The 14,225-nt window shown below is 47.1% G+C and overlaps 1 long non-coding RNA gene across 3 annotated transcripts; it reads left to right on the top strand.

The window, feature by feature from the left end:
• Positions 383-6,228, top strand: LOC110407018. 3 transcript variants are annotated; one of them, XR_002443684.1, is made up of 5 exons: positions 383-410; positions 1,714-1,854; positions 3,188-3,274; positions 3,612-3,744; positions 3,902-6,227. It is a non-coding gene; the product is annotated as an uncharacterized LOC110407018 (long non-coding RNA). The 3 variants fall into 3 exon arrangements; XR_002443685.1 differs by lacking the exon at positions 383-410 and having other exon boundaries at positions 1,683-1,854; positions 3,169-3,274; positions 3,902-6,228; XR_002443683.1 differs by lacking the exon at positions 383-410 and having other exon boundaries at positions 1,683-1,854; positions 3,902-6,228.

The raw sequence follows: 14,225 nt of genomic DNA on the forward strand, positions 1-14,225 counted from the left end.
CCCCTGTGACATCCTAGTAGGAAGCAACAAAAGTCACTGGGCTATGGTAGAGCCTTTGCTTTTCTCCTTCCTGGTGAAGCACCATCATTTGTTTCTGTGGCTGTTTTTTATTATTATTATTATTATTATTTATTCCATTTCTAAGTAGAAGAGAACCTCTAGATGAATAGTTCTTGACCCACAGTTTGCTGCATGCTGTAGTGAAAATGCTAAGTCATGGCTTGAAGCAGTGATTGAGCACCTGGTGGGAAGGCAGGGCCAACCCAGGGGAGCTCAGGTGTATGCAGTGCACCTGAGCAATTGGAAGGGGTGGAGCCAGGATCCACCCCTGCCCAGGCTTCATTTAAGGGTTGGCATTGGTGGCAAGGGGATCTCACTGGACATCTCTGTATACTGGAGGTCTTCCAAGGGTAGGCAGCTCTTTTACCTTATTTCTGTGGCTGCTGTGTTTGAACAAATCCTTACTTGTTGCAACCTAGAATCTTGCTGCTCTGCTGTCATTGTTGTGCTTTACATCGCTTTACACATGCATTCAGCTGAACTCTGGTGCATGATCTCTCCATCTCTTACTATGAATGAGACTTGTACCCAGTATTTGCTTCTTGCCCACTTTTTGAACTCCAGGGATGGGGTAATCAGGGCCTTTGTTAAACAAGATCCTCCACTACAGCCTTGATCTCCTTGTCTGTGGCAATGGGAGCACGTACCTTCTGCTTGTGTAAGAATCACAGAACAGTTTGAGTTGGAAGGGACCTTTTAAAGGCCATCTGGTCCCAATTCCTGCAATGAACAGGGACACCCACAGCTCCAGCAGGTGCTTATAGCCCTGTCCCTTGACCTCAGATGTCTCCAGGGTTGTGGTATCCACCAACTCTCTGGGCAACCTGTGCCAGTGCTTTACTACCCTTATTGCAGGCTTCTCATTGAGCTGTAAAGCACTTCAGCGTATATTGGCTACAGACGTCTGTCCATAGTAGCATCCAAAGATCTTTATCTGGTGCTTGAGTTAAAGGAATCTTTGCTGTGAATCAATCTGTGTGTTGGATAGCATAGAGCTTCTCCCATCTTTTGTATCTCGTTGAAGAATTAAGTCATCCTCTGAGTCAATGCATGTGTGTCTGCGCAGACAGCTGTCCCTGCAGAGAATGGTGCAACCATGGTTACTGGCTTACTGGTGCTGGGATGCTGGGGCACAGTGTGGTTTGTTCTCCATGGCTGTGGCTTTATATCTTCCTCAGTGTATTGTGCGTTTTTATTTATTACTCTTAAAAACAAACCAAAATGAACAAAAAAAATCCCCACAGATGGCAAAGCACAAAGTGCATGGGGTTGCAAGGTCCGGACTATGGGTTGGTTTACTGCTGAAAGTGATGCTGAGCCAGGTGGATAAGGAAGCCAGGATTCAAAATGGAATTAAATAATTGTTCTTGCTTTCTTTGACTCCAGGAGGATCCTATTAAAGAAAAGAGCTGAGATTACTGGCTGGCTGACATTTCCCACTGAGCCTGTCTCCAGATTGGATTTAGCTTCTTTATCTCTTAATCCCCGGAGCTTTTTAATGTAGAAAGTAATGGCTTCCAAAGGCAAATTTAATTTTGACAAGTAATCTGACTTCCTTTCCTTTTCTGGAGTCGAGTTTTAATCCTTTTTGCTGTCTGAAGCTGCATTATATGGACATATTTAATATCCTTACCACCCTAAAATCTTCCACAGAGGGTGAAAACGAAAGGAAGCATTGCCAGCCTGGAAGAAACTAGTTTCCTATCAAACACATTGAAACATCTCCTACCTACTGTTGGATTTAATAAACTTTACATTTCTGGAAAGAGCTCATCAACAAATTCAGCCTTTTTGGTAAGAATAAATCCAATGTCTGATGCTGCTCCCACTGAAACTTGGGGCTGAGCCTTCTGAGGGTAGAGGTAATGGAGGATCTCTGAGGGTAGTTTTGTTTCTGTTGCTCCTTTGCAAGTGTTGGAATCGCTCAGGCTGTGAAAATGTTTGATCTCATCCAGCTTTGCTGTTCATGTCCGGCTGTTTTGGTCCAGCCTGCATGGGCAGGGAGTCCTTGGGTGATGTCTCTCTGCCACCTGTATGGTCTGGGGCAGAGGAAGATCCCTACACTGGGATATCATTTGGCATCAACTGCTGCAAAAAAAGCTAAAACTAAATCATGGACAAGGAGTAAGGTAACAGAGCTCCAAAGCTGCTTATCTCAGCAAAGAAAATAGAAAATCCTGTTATTATTACACTTCTCTAACTCCAGATCCCCTTGAGCCACATCTAGGTGAGGATCAATGGAACAGATCATTGGCTATTTCCAGCACAGCGACATCTCACCCCGTGCTGCTGCCCAGCATTGCACCGGCTCCAGGCTCACTGTTTCCTTGAAAATATCAGTTGCAAACAGGGTCTCCTCCTCCTGAGAAAATCAGTACTTATCGACCAGGGACTGTTTTCACAAACAGCTGTAAAATGCAGAATGTCCCTGTCACTCTGCAACATCTCAGCTGATGGTTCATCATTATGGCATGTAACTACCTGGCTTCTACAGATGCAAAATGTGCAACTTGAGGCGTTGATGGCATCTCACTATTACATAGACAAATGAGTATCTGTCTCACTCTAGCTTGGCTTAAAAAAATGGTGTGATGTATAAATGCGTGTATTTGCAAATGTCAGCTTTGAAATGGGAAGAAAAACGTGCAGCAGTGCTGTGGGCCATGGGCCAGCAGAGATGGAATTGGATTGGGTTTGCACAGTGAGGTTGTGTGGTTGGAGGGCTGCTAAGTGAAATAAAGAGGGCTTTGCCACAGGTGAAGGCAATTAGGGCAGCCTGACTCATGGCTCCTGCCCTGATGGGCTCCATCAGGCTTCAAGCTGGGGTTGCTGCTCTTTGTAGGAGGCTGGTGTACTGGCAGTATTCGGTAATCAAGGGGCAAAATGGCAAAAACACTTCTGCAGTTCCTATGTTTTCTCTCCATCTACTTCCTAAGGCACAATTCACCTGTTGTGGGAAAGGTATGATGAGTTTGAAAGTTCCCAGTGAGGTTGGGACCACTGCTGCCCTAATGCTCCATCTCCATTTACTGCTCTCTTCTTCACTATCTCCGAAGTGAAGGTGACTTAGGAGAATGGTAACTGAAATAACACTTCTGCCTTATACAGACCTGGTTTGTGTTCTTAGGGAAGGGAGCAGGAAGAGTAGCTGATTTGAGCTATCCAAAGATTCTGCACGTCTGCAGCAGTGAAGATCCACAATTCCAGCCAAGCAGTATGCCTTGTTGTCCAGTTTCCCTTTGTATTTTCCTTTAATATTGAGGTAATAACTGTATATTATGTGGAAGTGGAAGATGCCCTCTTAGGACTGGGCTTTGTTCATGTGCAAACCGAAGGGCGATTGACAAACCAGGAACATCCCTATGAGTTTGGGTGTTGTTGATGGATGTCAGAGTCTGAATCCTGCATCTCAATGCAGCTTAAAGAAAAAAACAAGCAACCTGCCTCTCTCTACCTTTTTTTTTTTTATCGTCTGAAATTTCTATCCACATTATCTTTCTGTAATACTTTTCTAAAGGCATGCTAACATTGGGCTTTACAAATTTCTGCAGAATCTCCTGGGAGCAGCGAGAGCCTCTGAAGAAGCAATATTTAGATGGGAAACTTATGTCCTCCAAGCTGGCAAGCTGCAACAGTGACACAGATTTTTTTTTTCTTGTCGCTGCAAAACTCTCCCTGTAAAAGGTATGAACTCCCTTCTGCCTTCCCCTCCTCCTCCCGCCCATTATTTAACAACTGGCTGTGATTTACATGGTTCATTAATGCAATGGTAACACTGACACACACATTCCCAAACAAACCAGAAGGTTTATACTTGACCTGGGCCCTCTGTTCACTGCAGATGTCCCTGAGGATTTGAAGAACAGTGATTTGAAGTGATTGCATTGGGTAAGAACATTACACAATGCAAATACAATTGGACGCGAGCATTTAATTTTTAAAAAACACTGCTATGGGAGAGACTTTCACCCAGTGAAGACAACAGTTCAGCTTCCCTCACCAGCCTGGCTCTGGGTTTCCCCGAGGACAGAGAAGGAAAGCAGGGCTGGTTTCAGTCCAGAGAGGTTTTGTCCAGTGGTGTGGATGGGGATTGCTCCAAACTATCCTCCTCAGTCCTCCATTGGGGTTTTGCCATCCTGGGGGGCAGCAGATGTGGACTGTGCCTGTACTTCTCACCACATGGAGTATAAACAAGCCCTGGGTGCTGGCTTTCCAGCAATGAGTGCATCAGGCTCAGGGACGAATGGTAAAGGTAATTAGTTGTCACCCTCAGGTGGGATTTTTATTGCTCCATTTGGGTTCTTGTGGAGTGAGAGGAATAAAAGGAGAGGGTTTAAAGTGATGACTGCATAATAAACAGCAGCAACCTTGTTAATGTGCTGAGTGCCTACAAACAGCTGCTAGTCAAACACCCATAAAGGTTGGCTTTGATGATGCACATAACCTTATGCCTTCCTGCAGATGGCTTAACTTCCATCAGCTCCTTGCCCTTTCCTATGCAGGCACTGAAAATTCAGGCTTTGGAGCATGGAAAGCACAAATCCAAGGCAGCCAGAGGGGGTCCCACAGGATCCCCAAAGGTTCTGCTGGGTACTCCTTTGGATGTCTTTGAGAAAACTTTTTCCTCTGTGAAGACAAGGCTCCCAAAAGCAACAAAGTGGGGAAAGATCTTTCTGGGACATCAGTAGGTCTAAATCCAGGGATTCAGATTTTGCCCTCACTTTGGTATCACAAATGAGAGCTGGATCCCAACAAGTCTTAACCCCACCAAGCCAGCACCCATTTCTGTACACCACAGACCTCCCTCCACCCATCAAAACCTTCCATGATCAGTGCGACTCTGACCATCTGAGCATTTCCCAACTATTTACATAGAGAGAAATAAGCATTGCAGTTATTCTTTCTGACTTCCCAAGCTACAGGAAACAAGGAACCAAGACAGAGAGTGGGGATAGACATTCCTGCTTCCCCCTGTGACTCTGTAGGCTGTCAGCAGCCTTGGGAGGACACTAACAGGAGGAGAAAGGCAGATCCTGGTGGGTCCCCACAGGAAGTAAGCCCGGGAAGTACAAGGATTATTTGCAGCAGCTCTTGTTTGGGTTTGAAAGGGAGCACTGAAGGCATTGCAAAGTGTTACGGCAAAGTGAGGACACTGAAGCACTTCTCGAAACACCCCTGTGGACCTATTAATTGCAATATTGGATCTTTCATCTTTTCCAGCAGGTTCCCAGCAATAGGCACGCAGCCAGCTTGGCTGGGGTTTTGTTTATTTTCCAGCTAATGTAGAAGCAGAATCAATTCCAGCTAACAAAGCTGGGAATATCGGGAAAAGAATGTCATCCAATTCCCATGGCTAATTTGTGGCATACGCCTGGAAGATATTTACTGGTAGCAGGGCAATTAGGGCAGTGATATGTCAGGGGACCAGGAATGCCTCCCAGAAGTGGGTGTGAATCGTGGGAAGCCCATCATCAGAAAAGCAAGAGAAGCACCTTTGCTGTGCTGATTACCACTATCTAGATGGGAAAATTGTGCTTGGGATTGCAGCAGCACACATAAAACCCAGCTGCAAATACTCCCTGCAGCAGTTCTCCCCCCAGGATGGTAAGAGGCAGCTGAGTGGTGCTCATCTGGCATCGCACTGCAATAAGTGTGAAGTCTGTCTGCCCAAACTGAGCAACCAGAGCTTGTTACCAACCCCATTAAGCTTTAAGTGGCACTTTAGCCTTGCTCCTTGCTCACTCGTGCTGGGCTTGGGTTATTTAACACATGGGCTCCGGCCACATGGTCCAACTGGAGCATAAACTGCCAGAAACCCAGACACTTGTTCCCTTTGCCTCTGCCAGTTTTCCCTCACCTTCATCAGGACAGAGTTGCCAAGAGCATTATGTGAGTTCTTGCCAGGAGCATCTGTGAATTATGGATATCAATACCCAGTGACTCTCTATAGGTCACACTTTTTTGGCCCCCCCAACACAGCAAGTGAGCCAACATGCAGTGCTGATCTGGGGCTGCCCAGCACACCTGCTATATCCGTGGGGGATATTGAATGGATAAAATGTTCACAGCATTTGCCTTTTCCAGTGACTTGAATGGGGTTTCTCTAGATGCCACCCTTTGGGTTCTGCAGGTCACTTCTTGCCATGCTCAAGCCCTTTGCATTTATCTTCTCAGTGTTCCCTTATTTTTAAATATGCAAATACATCAGGGGAACATTTCAAAACCCTGGCTACAGGCAGATCTGAAGGGCCTTAAAGCTCTTAAAGCCATACTCTGAGAAGCGTGAAGATGCTGTGCAGTCCCCTCCCTGGATCCTGGCTGCTCCTCACCTCAGTCCCATCTTGGGCAGCATTTGGGGGAGGAGAGATCTGGACTGAGCGTGCAGGGGGAATGCAAGGCTTTAGCTTGAAAACACTGAATGTGAGTCATAATTCTCAAGAAATTGAACAACAAAGAAAAAGATGCACCAGCTGGGATACGTGGAGGTTTTGAAAATCTCTGATTGGCTCTGATTAAAGTATTTAACTGCAGCGGGTCTGCTAGAAAAACCTGAATGAAGGCAAGGAGGTCCTAATTCGGCTGAACACACCCGGCTCTGTGTCACTGGGGATTTAGCACTACAGAGGGACAAATCCAAGAACATACAAACCCACAGGCGATTCCTCTGGGAACAGCCTATATTGCGTTTCCCCTCCGCTTTCAGCACCATGGACAGCTCCTGGCTGTTCAGCCCACCTCTATCGTTGTCTCTCTTGGGACAACTTGGGTTGTCACTATCCCCAAGGCGAGGGAAGGGAATAAAAGGAGAGAGATCCATGCACTCCTCATCTCTGTGCTGGTCCCAACAGAGCCATCTCGTCCAGATCCAACCGCAGTCTCTATTTGTTGCACTGTTTCTTTACCACTGGGAGCTTTAGCAATTCTAAATGTTCAGAAGGAGTTTTGAGTTCTGATCCAATCCCCAGGCTGACCTGTGGTATACGGTTTAATGAGCCTGGTTTATGTATGCCATACCCTAAATCTAAAGGTCAGGGGGTTGGGGGCCATAAATATTCACTCAGCACTGACTGGGTATTTTAAACAACCTTTTAAATATTTATGACAGTGCTTGAATGGCTGCAGGAGAATGTTGTAATAGTATTAAGAGAAAAAAATCTTTCTGTATCTAAAAGCTCAGTGTGAGCCATTTTCATATATTATGCATCACTAAGTGCTGTTTATGGCCATCCTTGGCAGAATTGGTGCTGTAACAAGACAGAGTTCACGCACGCAGGGCCATGCAGCACCTAGGGTGAGCGGGTGCTATTTTAACATGCTAAACAGGATATTTTGCTGGGAAATGACACAGAATTGCAGAATACTACCAATACTGGCTGCATTAAAAATGCCATCCAGCTTTCATGGTGTAATTCAATCACAGCTGTGCCCCGCTGCCTCTAAAAAGATCTCAGCAAACCCAAGCATGAATTCTGAGGAAAACATCTGAAAACGAGAGCAGATGAGTCAAACACAAGCAGCAGGATGGAGCTGGAGCTGCTGCCAAGTTGCGCCATGTTTGGTGTTGGATCTGGGGCTGCCCTGCAGCAATGTGAACACTGTCAGAATGGGAATCCAGTGTCTGCAGCTCAACCTCGGGGCCAGCAGAGAGAGCAGCAAAGAGAAAATCACTTGAAGTCTTTAATTAGCTTCTAATTAAGACTGAGATGGTCTTTTGCCTCTGTGCAGAGCAGCACAATTTAGCCTGACCGATCCCTCTTTCCAGGTGCTATGGGAGTGTGGCCTTGTTACCCTCAGCTCTTTAATTTTCAGAAGTGCTTACAGTTTAGGGGAAAGTGCTAAGTCAGCTCAGTTCCCCAGGACTCATGTGCCTGGATGGTGAACTCCTTCTCCCCTGTGAAGTCTTTTAGTGCAGAGTTAGGGGAAGCAAACCAGGTTTTCCCATCTTGCTTTGAGAACGGTGGGTGAGCTCAAAAGAAATGGGAGAATGATGGACAAGCAGAGGGATGCACATCGCACAGCATATGCATACAGAGCAGGATCTCATAAGCTTCATTTCCTTAGGAAATCAGGTTTAAAATTAAGGCTAATCAGAGTTAAGAAACACTGCAGTTACCCTAAACCAAATGACACTATAATATACTCAGTATATTACATTCTCAATAGCAAAGCAGCATCTGCTACATAAAATGAAATGTGTGTGTCACCATATGTAGGCAGCATAATGTGGACTCAAATTAAATAAAAACATTTCAGGGTATATGGTCCAATATGCAATCTGGGCCCTGGGAAATGCTGAGATTTACTCTAAAGTTCTTAACAGTTGGCTAAAATGCTGAACCCAAAACAGCACAAACTTGTTTTTTTAGCAACATAAGCTGTTGTCTGCACTTCCCTCCCAATGAGTCAATATCACTTCAGGAGTGCATTGTTTTTCTTTTCATTTATTTATTTTTTTCTCTATTCGATTCATCTGTGTTTCTTAATGAGGCTTCTTCCCATTAGCTGCAGAACACCCGAGTGAGCAGAGCCCTGGGCAGCAGCAAGCACTGCCTTCCCTCCATGGAAGATGCAGGAGGGCACCTGGAAGCCTCGCAATACCACTTGATCTGTCATCCACGTGCTGCAAATAAATGGAAAGAGGCAAACTTTGCACAACGGCGTGACTCCCACCTTTCCTAGACGCTCTTTTTCTCCTTGAAAGCTCTCATGAAGCAAGTGGCTTCTCAAGGAGCACACGCAATCCTGTGCTATTTCGAAGCAATCAGGCTACTGAACTGCATGCGACAATCCTCCTGGTGTGAATTGTGCTCGAGGAGACTCTGATGTTTGCTATTATCCTCCTTGACCCCATATGTTGATACAATAGCACGGTAGAAAGTGTGGGCTCTCTCCAGGTGCCTGAAACACCAGGACCACGCTGGGGGTTTTGCCTGACTGAGACAGCAAAGGAGTTTGTAGACAGCAAGCATCGATCCTCGGGTGAGTTCAACCCTTCCAAATCTGCTAAGGTGCATGTGGTTTTCTTTCGAAGAGAATCTATTAGGCGCAATCGAAGCAAACACGAAGCCACTATTAAGTGCCAGGAAGAAAGGGATGTTTGCACAGTGTATGGCCTGGCTGAGGTTTTATCCTTCTTGCTCTGTTCCTTGAGTTATTTCAGTGATGAACAGACCAGGAAAGGCATTGTTCTGCTCTTTAAAAGCAGTGCAACAAAATTTCCAACTGTGAGGCTTGGACAGAAGCGTCTGATGAGTTAAAAATACAACATACCAAAAACAAAGGGAAAGGCAATGCCTCCAGTGGAACTAGCTGTGCTACCACCTGGAAATGTTGGATACACCTGCAAAGGCTCCAGGAATTCACAAGACACAAAGGCAAAAAATATCCGTGTGCTGTTTGCACTAGGAAAAGGAAAGTCAAGGCAAATTACAGGGAGAGAGCTGCAACCAATCCCAAGCTGCCTGGGGCAGTGCAGCTGAGAGCTGGCTTTGCCTCGGGGTCATCCCAGACTTCTGCAGCAATGGGAATGGACTCATCTCTTCACCAAAATGAGCTGCAGAGAGCTGAGAAGCATTATCCACATTGTTTTAATGAGGAAGTTCCCCCATGGCCTGCGTTGGAGGAAGGTCCTGCACAGACACAACTGTGCACTGTGCTCTGTTCCAGCTCTTTTCCTATTCATCCTCTGCACCTCCCCAGTTCTTTGGCTGCTGTTTTATTCCTGGTCCCTGATGCAAGAGGCTGGTTCTTACCATTCCTGATGCGCACTGCTGGTTGCTGACCTGTTCTTGGTATCCCCAAAGCATTAGGAGATGGATTGAAGTCAGGCAGAGCTTGCTCCTCCAACCACTTCTGAGCTGGGAGGTGAAGAGCTGCAGAGAAGGAGAGTTGTTTTCTAAAACTTACAAAAAAGCAAGCCATCTTTTCAGATCCATCTGTGCATCTTGCTTTTCTATCTCCTCAGTCCTTCAGATCCATTTTGAACCCTTAATGCTAACACAGCAAGTAAAGCTCCTGGGACTCAGCCTTGCTGACCCCAGATCAGCAGCTCAGGACAATTAGGAGGCATAAACACACGGTCAGCCAAGGAGCAAAGCAAAGAACCACACTTAGGGGTGCTTTGAGAGACCCAGACAAAGTCCCTTGCCATGCTTTGGCCAAATACACCACCTCCATTTGGTGTCTGTGTTGAGAGTGAGCAAAGGCAGCTGCAACCGAGATGTGCCTGGACATCAGTAGTACACGGGCACACGCAGGAGCGTTTTTCAAGATGGGAAAAAAAATAAACAGCCCGTGAATACTTGTAACCCCGGGGCAACAGAACACATATCCTGGCAACGCGTGTGGGTTTTACTCTTCCATGACAATTTGCTTCGCTATTCATGAAGAAATATGTTGGTGCTGTTACCTTAGCAACTGCCGCATCACGTTACGGTGATGCTCTGCCCGAGGTGCGTGGAGCCCTGCCTTAAAGGAGCATGGCTGCCTCTCCTGTGCCTCTCCCCATGGAAATAGAGCTCAGCTGAGGTGGGATCCTCACCAGGGAAGCCTCAGAAGTTGGTAATGAAGCAGGAGGAAATGCGTTCATTTAGAAGTACTGTTTGGAGCAGAGCACTGTGTCTGATCACTGTGGCCCAGAGCCACTTTGGATGATATGCTGTATAAACGTGCAGCAAAAACGAGCTATTTTCCCAAAATGTTTCCACTTTTTAAGGGAAGAAAAAGGGCAGCAAGTGGCCACTGGCAGGCTGGATGTGTGACACATAACATCTTTGTCCAGGTGTCTCCACCCATAGTGTCTATCTTAGCATCTTCTACCAGAGTGGGCCCATTTCCCAAGAAACAACAATTTTTGCCTTCCTTTGTGTTGACTTCAGTAGAGAAATTCAGCCCCAGTACCTGTAGCTGGGATCCCAAGGCAGCTCCTACAGAAAGACAAGGGGAAAATCTATCACACTGTGGCACCCAGGCTGCCAGAAGAAAACATCCTCTGTTCATCATTGAGTCTGTCTGCATGAAATGAGTTATTCAGGAAGATCACATGGGTCTGATTCCCTTGGAGGGTGGATTTCCCTGGAGGTGTTTCAGAGCCTTGTGATGCTGAGAGACATGGTCAGTGGGCATGGTGGGATGGGTTGGTGTTGGGGATCCCAGAGGTGACAAATGAGGTTACAAATAGGCCATTTGAAAAAAATTGACTGAAATGTGCCTTTCTGGAGGTAACAAAATGTCACAGAAGCTGTTTTCCCCATGCCTGGAATAGCCTTCATCCCTGTGGGGAAGAAGGGAGCAGGATCCCAGTGAACAAGAGGCTCCACAAGAGGTTTCTTAGAGAGCAATAACAGCAGTGGGAGAGGACTGAGAACCAGTTTGCAGCAAGAAGCTGCTCTTTTAGGAGAAAATAGAAAATTTTGTGCTTTCCAGCTAGATCCTGGCAAAGTGATGCTTTGGCACTGAAGGGACCCTCACACCACAGCACCCCATGCTGGAGGGGTAGCAGGTCTAGGGAGCAGGCTTCTCCCCAAATCACCACTTCCACATCCAGAAGTGTTTTAATCTGCTCTCCTGCATTGCATAACAGGGTTTCACTGCCTGCTTTTCACCTGTAATATCTGGAGGAGCCAGGAAAGTTCTTTCGGAAAGGCTCTTGGCTCCGAGTTAACTGTACCAAGCAATGGAAGAGCACCGTGCCTCCAGCTGAGTTCTTTCACAGTCTGATTAACCCTCCCCCTGAGGGAACACAGCTCCATTTTCTAATCAGAATTTTTCCAACTTCCACTCCACACTGTGGACTATCGCTTTGCCTTTTTTTTTTTTATCAGATAAAAGATCCTTTGTGTGCAGAAACCTCCCCCCAGGCAGCCTCTTCCCACCTTCCCTTTTGCGGGTGGAAGAGTCGCACCCCCATCTCTCTGCCCCCATGGCAGGAACTCCAGACCTCACAGCTCTGAGCCCTTTCCAACTTTCTGCAGGTGGTTTTCCAAGTCTGAGTAAGACTCCATGGGAATTCAAAGGCTCAAGTTGCGTTCTTCTGCTGTGTCACAATGGGCAGTTTTTCCTTTCATTTCTTTGTTTCTGTGATTTACACCCAGGAGGGGTGCTCCATGAACAGGGCCTTATCTATGGGAGCCTTGGGCATGGGTTCTGTGGCAGTGTTCTTGGCATTAATTACAAAAGGCTGTAAAAGAGGAATCAATTAAAACAAATGACAGAGCTGATGCTTTTGTCATTTACCCAGGTGCAAGCCATAATTATTACTATGAAGGTCAATGGAGCTGGATGTGTATAAAAGCAAAGGAGGGGGTGAAAACAGGTCCCACTTTGGGAACATGCTGACTTGGAGAAGGGGGTAATTCCACAGCCACACCTGGTACTGCTCCCTGGGATCTCTCTGGCCCTTCTCTGTCCCCTGATTTTGGGTGAGAGCCCATTCCCAGGTTTCCTGCTGTAGTCCCAGCTGGGGGAAGGTGATATCCACGATAAAAAAGCCTTCTAAGGCACGAGGGGAGGATGTGCTCAGACCTCATTGCACACCTGATGCTTTTGGCCTCAGTGCACTGCTCTTGATAAAGTCAAGGGGAGCTTAATGCTTTTTAAAGGTCCTCCGTTTTTATGGGCTATAAAGCATTGACCTTAAAGGGAGATGTTGAGGGAAGTATATTAAAGGCAGGGCTATGGAGGATAGCTGGGCACACCGGCTTTCCTGCAGCTGCTATCTGGGCTGCTTTTTTTTTTTCTCCTGAGCTCTCTCTAAACCAATCTGATTTTCTTCCCGTGGAGGTGCAGGGTGCTGGTGAATCCTACTGCAGCAAGGTCCATGGCCGTGCAGCAGCCACACAGCCTTTCCTTGGGCACTCACTGATGGCAACACGCTGCCTTTGTTCAGTTTGTTCTCAGCTGCCGAGCCCCAGCTCAGGGTCACTGGGCTGCAAATGCTGTGGCTTCTGCCAATTGCCCTGATGGGGAGGGCAGGGAGCCCACCTCCCACTCCAGCAGTGACCTTTGCCACAGGACCACAACAGAAGTGCTTTGCAAGGAGCACTCAAGAGAGGAAAGTCCTCTCATGGGGCCTCTGCTCATTGGGGCCTGGTGCCAAGTGATTTCTACGAAGGCACCCATTAAGGGAAGACATTCTGCATCACGTTTCTCACCTGCGAAAAAGGGGTGGTGGTGCTGTCAGCTACCGTGGGACTTAACAGTGTCCATGAGGTCCTGGGAAAGCTGTGAGCTGGAGAGCACTTGGAGCACGGGTAAGGGAGAAACGGGTGCACCGTTCCCATGGGTACTGGGAAGGGCATGGGTGCAGCCAGAGCAGCGTGGGGTAGGCATTGCCTGTGCCCCCTCCCTAGCCAAGCTGTGGGCACACCAGCAGAGCCTCTGTGGGGTACTGGGAGCAGAGGATGCTCAGCATGAGGGTTGCACCTCTCCTTGCTCCTGCCGCCCTGAATCAATTTGAGCGCGAGCCTTCCAGCAGAGGCTGCTCAGAGCCCTCGGGGAGGGTGTGCCCTGGGCAGGACCTTTGCACGGGGGTTGGGCACTTTCAGAATGAATCTCTCCGGCCCCGGCAGCTCCGGGTCGGGTCCAGCCCAGCGGGTGAGAGGCGGGGCCGGCACGGAGGGGGTTAACCCCCGCCCATCCCCGCGGCCCCCGGCGCTCCCCCACGGCCGCTCCCCGGGCTCTTTTTCCCCCTCTCCCTTTGCCGTGTTTAGTTAAATTTCCCCCGCCTTAGTTGATGTCACATCCTGTTCCACAGCCATCCCCTGCTAGTAGCCAGCCCTACCAATTCCTTTTTTTTTTTTTTTTTTTTTTGCCCAGAAAAATATTTTTTTTTTTTTAACAAGATACATATTCTGACTGTTTTCATTAATATTAAGGATTCTAATTTTAAATATACATTTTTTTTTTTTTTTTTTTTTAAATCCCTGTCCTCTCCTCATCACCCCCCCTTTTCAAGGCAAACTTTTGGCAATAGCAGAGATAATCATTTCGTGCTCCGCTGAATTTCTCCTCGCAAATGCCTTTCGATCAGGGGAGCCATTAAAAAAAAAAAAAAAAAAAAAATTGCCAGGAAGCCAGAACGGAGAGAAACTGGGATCCCAATAAATATGCAAAGTGAAGGCTCTGCTAAGCAGATTTCTTGCATTGCTTCCCGGGTGTGCTGAGAG

Source organism: Numida meleagris, chromosome 16 (genome assembly GCF_002078875.1).
Source record: "Numida meleagris isolate 19003 breed g44 Domestic line chromosome 16, NumMel1.0, whole genome shotgun sequence".
NCBI classification, from domain to species: domain Eukaryota; kingdom Metazoa; phylum Chordata; class Aves; order Galliformes; family Numididae; genus Numida; species Numida meleagris.